The sequence below is a fragment of the Palaemon carinicauda genome, chromosome 26 (genome assembly GCF_036898095.1).
Source record: "Palaemon carinicauda isolate YSFRI2023 chromosome 26, ASM3689809v2, whole genome shotgun sequence".
Classification (NCBI taxonomy): Eukaryota; Metazoa; Arthropoda; class Malacostraca; order Decapoda; family Palaemonidae; genus Palaemon; species Palaemon carinicauda.
In genome coordinates this window covers 37,068,991-37,075,104 of record NC_090750.1, presented here as the reverse complement: position 1 = coordinate 37,075,104, position 6,114 = coordinate 37,068,991, and positions in this window count along the sequence as shown.

Here is a 6,114-nt window from a genome sequence, read left to right as displayed (position 1 = left end):
CTTGACTCTCACAGGGCTGGCCCAAAAAAGAATCGGGATATAAAGAATTATAAGATTATCAAAAATTCAATTGATAAGGAAAAAATAAATAAATAAATGAAAAAAAAGAATATATATGTATATACAGTATATACTTATAATCTTTAAATATTCTAAATATGGGTGAATAGATGGATGAGTAGATATATATATATATATATATATATATATATATATATATATATATATATATATATATATATATATATATATATATATATATGAAATCTGAGTGATAAAAATAATTAACTATATATTAAATCTATGTAATTTAAAATGAATTAGTAAAAAACTTAGGTAAAAATTTAGATTTTATCAATAATACGTGAATTCCTTAAAAAGGTTAAAATTCTAGAAACAGAAAAATTACTTGATTCAGTTAAAATGTCAGAAAATGTTTTCTGACCAAAACATATCTCTCTCTCTCTCTCGCTGAAAAACTTTACAAACCGAAAATATATGTTTAATAGATAAAAAAGTATCACACTCACTGCACCTTGGAACAGTGCCGTGAGGTGTACTCATTAAAAATTCATGGGTTAATCTCGAGTGTCCAATTCGTAATCTGGTTAAAATTACTTCTGTTCTCTTGTTCTTTTGTGTCGAGGAATCCCAAGGAGCAACCTTCGTTTTAATTTGCCTTAATTTATTATTTTCTGGCACATTATTCCAAATATTCTGCCATTTTTCCAATATAAAATGCCTTAATAATGTAATCAAATCTCCAACTGGGAGGTTAATGTTTTGTTGTGGTAATTTAATGGCTTCTTTAGCAGCAGCATCCGCCTTTTCATTACCAACGACTCCAACATGAGCCGGTATCCAGCATAACTCGACACTTACACACTGAGAAGATAATTTACTTATAAGGTCTTTAATTCTTAGGATCAAGTAGTTCCTATGAGTATAGTTTTTAAGGGCCACTATGGCACTTTGAGAATCTGAATAGATGACAAATTTTCAATGGTTTTAATCATATTGATTGCTTGTAAAATGGCATATAACTCTGATGTAAATACTGATGATTCTTTTGGCAACGATAATTGTTGTGTTCCATCTAAAGATACTGCAGCACATCCAGTACCCATTGGGGATTTAGAACCATCAGTATATATTGCACAGTGAGGACCTTTTCTCTGAATATGTTCTATGGTAATTTGCTTGTGGTGACTCGGAGTATAAGTGAATTTTTTTGATAAATAAAACAGATGAGAACAGATTCTTGTCCTTGTCATAATCCAAGGTGGGGGAAATAAAGATGGTTGGATAAGATTCACTTTAACGTTTGTCGATTGTAACAGTCTGTTTGCTCTAATTGGGAATGGTGGTTCATGGTTGTTTATAAATATGTCCCTCTCATTAAAAAGCTTTTTTGTTGGAGAATTAGTGGATAAAATTTTCAATGCACTCCGCATTGTTACAAAATCCCGATGCAAAGACAATGGGGGTTCTCCAATTTCACATAAAACTGAGAGATTTGGGGATGATCTAAATGCTCCGCTACAAATTCTCAGGCCTCGAGTGTGGATTGGATCTAAAGATTTCAAAGTTGCTTCTGATCCTGAACCATAAATTGGGCTACCATAATCAATTCTTGATAATACTAATGCTTTATACATCATTAGTAAAGTTGATCTCCTTGCACCCCAGGTTGTGCGAGATAATTTCCTCATTAAATTAAGAGCACTGTTACATTTGGATTTGATGTATGATACATGTGCTTTCCAATTCAAATGGGTGTCAAAAATTAGTCCCAAAAACTTTACCTTATCTTGAAATTGTATTTGTACGTTGCCCAATGTTAGATTGATATCTTGGTTCTGCTTCCATCTACTATTTTTATAAAACATTACGGCTTGAGTTTTTTCTGCCGAAAGTCTGAAACCAACAGATGCGGTCCACGCTAGTATTTTTCTAGTGGCACTATTTAGAATCCTTTGTAAATGACGCAGGCTATTGGAGGAATAGTAAATTGCAAAGTCATCTACATATAGACTACTTTGCACTCCTTGTGGCATTTGATTAACAATGTCGTTAATTGCCAATGCAAAAAGAGTCCCGCTTAAAACACTGCCTTGCGGTACACCACTGTCAAGATTAAAAGATTCGGAGTAAATGTTATCAATACGAGTTTGAAATGTTCTTTCACAAATAAAATTTCTAATAAAAATAGGAAGGTGTCCTCGAAAACCATTCTGATGTAAGGATTTTAGTATCGAGTGTCTCCACGTTGTATCATATGCCTTTTGAATATCAAAAAATATGGCTATTGTGATCTGTTTTCGTTCAAAGCCTCTACGTATATAATTTTCTAAGTGTGAAAGTGAATCCAAAGAAGATCGTTCTGATTGTGAGCCAAATTGAGAAGTTGATAGAATATTATTGCGACGTAAACACCAATTTAGTCTATAATTTACCATTTTTTCCAGTAATTTACATATGCAACTGGTTAATGAAATTGGTCTGTAATTATTTGGATTACTTGGATCTTTCCCTGCCTTTACTATTGGTATTACTATTGCATGTTTCCATGCCTTTGGAAATAGGTGTTTGGTCCAAAGATGATTGTAAAAATCCAATAGATATGCTTTAGCTAAAGGGGCTAGATTTCTAATCATATCAAAATTTATCTTATCTTTACCCGGGGCTGTTGACCTACAATTAGATAAGGCAAATTCCAACTCTTCTTCAGTGAATCTTTTATTGTAATAGATATCCTCCATAGTATCAAAGTTCAATGGTGTTGCTTCTTCTCTTCTTTTAATGGCTCGAAAGTGGGCTTCTAAATTATCAATGCTGCTTATATTTTCAATATTATGGCCGATAATATTAGAGATTGTCTGAGTATCATGTATTAACGAGCCGTTATGCATTAATGCGTGTCTCGCTGGTTTGCTGTAAGAGCCATTAATCTTCCTAAACTTCTGCCACACCTTCTGCACCGAAGTATTATCCGATATGCTTGACACGTATTTTTGCCATGAAATTATCTTGCCTTTAATTACTTCCTTTCTGAATTTAGCAGAAACCCTATTAAAATATGGTTTCAACACACTAATTTCTATTGCTATGTCAACCAGTTTGTTTATTTTATTCCCTAACATTAGGGGACCAGTGCTCAAATGTTTGAATCTTTTATTTAGGGTTTCTAGTTTTCTTCCAACTGCATGCTTTTCGTTTATCAGCTGTGTTAATGTCTCTGACCACCATGGGACTGAATGTTTTAACTGTCGGGTGCCAGTTAGAGGTATCGATTTATCAGCCGCTTGTGTGATAAAATTCACAAGGTCATCATTTGTTTTATCATGATCTTGGGAGTAATCAAAGGGAGGCACTTGCTTAGTGTAAAACTTGAACTTATCCCAGTCAGCTTTATCTGTATTATATCGTTGAATCGAAGAAGTTGGTGTATGTCCTAATATGGTAATCAAAATAGGAAAATGATCACTGGTAAACAGGTCGTCTAAGACATTCCATTCGAACCTATCAACAATATTATTGGAACACAGAGTTAAATCTATTGACGAATAGGTTCCATGAGCTTTTGAATAGTAAGTGCTACTCTCTGCCTCATTAAATATACAGAGGTTATGATCATTCATCATCTGTTCAACCTTTGAACCATTTATGTCAACATCAACACAATTGGTGTCCCATATGGAGTTATGGGAGTTAAAGTCTCCTAGTAATAGTATATCCTCTTGCATATTTGGGAGTACTTTAGGTAGATTTTGTATATCATAGTTAACTCCAGATAATTGAAATTCTGATGTGTTGAATATTGAAGCATCATAAGTTACTTTATTATGAACATATACTGCAGTCCCTAAAGTATTGGGAGAAGGGATTGAGCGAGATGCTAAATTGTAGTTTCCTATTGAAGGAACAGTATCATTAGTATGTTGTAAGCATATTGCAATAGGGTTATAATTTTTCAATAGTCTTTGGATTTCCCCTAGATGTAAACGGGTTTTAAGACCATTAATATTCCACTGAATTATGTAAGGGTTGAACGTTACGGCAAAGAAGATAAATTTCCACTGGGTAAGGCATTATTTCTGCTTATTCTGTTGGAGACGGGTTTCTGCTTGACTACGCTAGTTGTAGTTTTTGAATCAAGATTTGGTTCCTTGGGTATGGCTCCCTGGGTTTTACCCTTGTTTGTATTAGCTTCCTGGGTGTCATTTGGATTAAGGTTAAGTTTTTCTATAAATTTTTCCAGTTGGAGGGTGCCTGTTGCACGTTTCTTTATTAGATGGTCAACACACATACAACCAGCATTGTGGCTTTCTAATTTGCCATACTGGTTTTTGTTTTTGTTCTTAGTAAAATTATCTATTATATTATTCATCTTATGTACATTTAGATTTTTAGGGTCATTGAATTCTGCCATGAAGCAATCATTACAACCACATGAAACTGTGTGTTGTATTTTCTGCCATTGTTTTACGTGAAAGCATTAGTTTTCCAGTCATACCTAGAACTGGAGAAGGGCTTATTTCTTTAATGGGTGCATTATTATTCAACTTGCTTTCACTTCCTTGAGGGTCATTGGGATTCCTATGGACTTCAACGTTTATCACTTGTTTAGTGATGTGGTTATTGACTGTGTTAGGTTCGGGTCCAGAGGTTGGGAGTTCTAGTAATTTTTCGATATCCATTTCAATTGCATCTGGTATAAATTCTATATTATTTGTTTTTTTGGGTTTGGGTGGTGTTGTATCTTCAATTACTCTTTTCTTGCTCACGCATTTTGATTTATGGGGCTCGATATCAACCATCTCTATTTCTCTTATGTTTTCTATAGCCTTGCTGGCACTGTCTGTGGCAAGTGTGTTGAAACGGTTTTGCAGTGGAATACGGTCTTCTTGCTTTAAGGGACCATTTTGGCCTACTTTTTTATTTGGTTTTTTGTTTATTCTACTGCTATTATTGTTTTCCAGAATAGCTGGAACTGGATGAGAGTTCTGTGGCTTACTGGAATTATTAGAAATCTTGTCGGGCCTTGAGGGATTTGTTGATGAAGAAGGTGATATCTCAGGATATTTAGATCCAGCAGTAACTGTGGGGCAAGTATTCCTTGAATTACTATTTAACTTTACGGGATTGGACAAAACTCTGGCATATGTTGGATTAGAACCATTAAGTTTTTTCCTTGCTGCACCAAAAGTTATATGCTCATTATTGGCAGTCTCAATTATTGATTGCTCCAGTTTGTACTGAGGACACAGTTTAGAATTGGGAGAGTGAGCTCCCTCACAATGGAAACAAAACTTTTCATGAGTAAAATCGGCAGAGGTATCATGGAATTCGTTGGGATCATGAAATTCGGAACAAATATAACATCTTTTCTTATTAGTACACTTTACATTAATGTGGCCATACTCGTAACACTTATAACATTGCATTGGTCGTGGGTGGAATTTCTTGACCGGAATGTTCAAGTGTCTGATCATGATGTAATCTGGTTGGTAATGTGATGAAAAGATTAAACAAATTGCATTATTATTCCCTTTTAGTGTTTTAGCTTTAAGAACGGTAGCTGGGCATCTTTTCAGTATATCTTCATCAGAAAATTCACTTAGATCCCTACTATAAATAATTCCTCTTGCGTGGTTGTAAGAGTGGTGAGGAGAGACTCTCTGAATTACATCTGACGTGGAAGCTTTAAAATTATTCAATAATACAGCCTGAGATTCGTTACCTGCTTTAATAAGCAGACAACGGCCATAGCGTGTTAAATTTCCCTGTGGAATACAGCCTACCTTTTTTTCAATACATTCATACCCCTTTATCAGATTATTACATCCCTCCTTGTATGAAGCAACATACCAGACTGGTTCTGGTACTATTCTGGTATTTTCCAGAACTTCTTCATACAAGGCAGAGCATTTGGGTATAAAGTCATATTCAGAGTCTAAAACATTTTTTATACTATGCAATTTCACTCGACAAGAAAGGTCAGAAACTTTACCATTTCTTATTTCATGAAAAGCATTTGTAGCTTGTAATGTGTTACTAAAAGTGACATAAGCCTCAAATTCTTGTTTATCTTTGGAGAGCTGCAGTTTCATT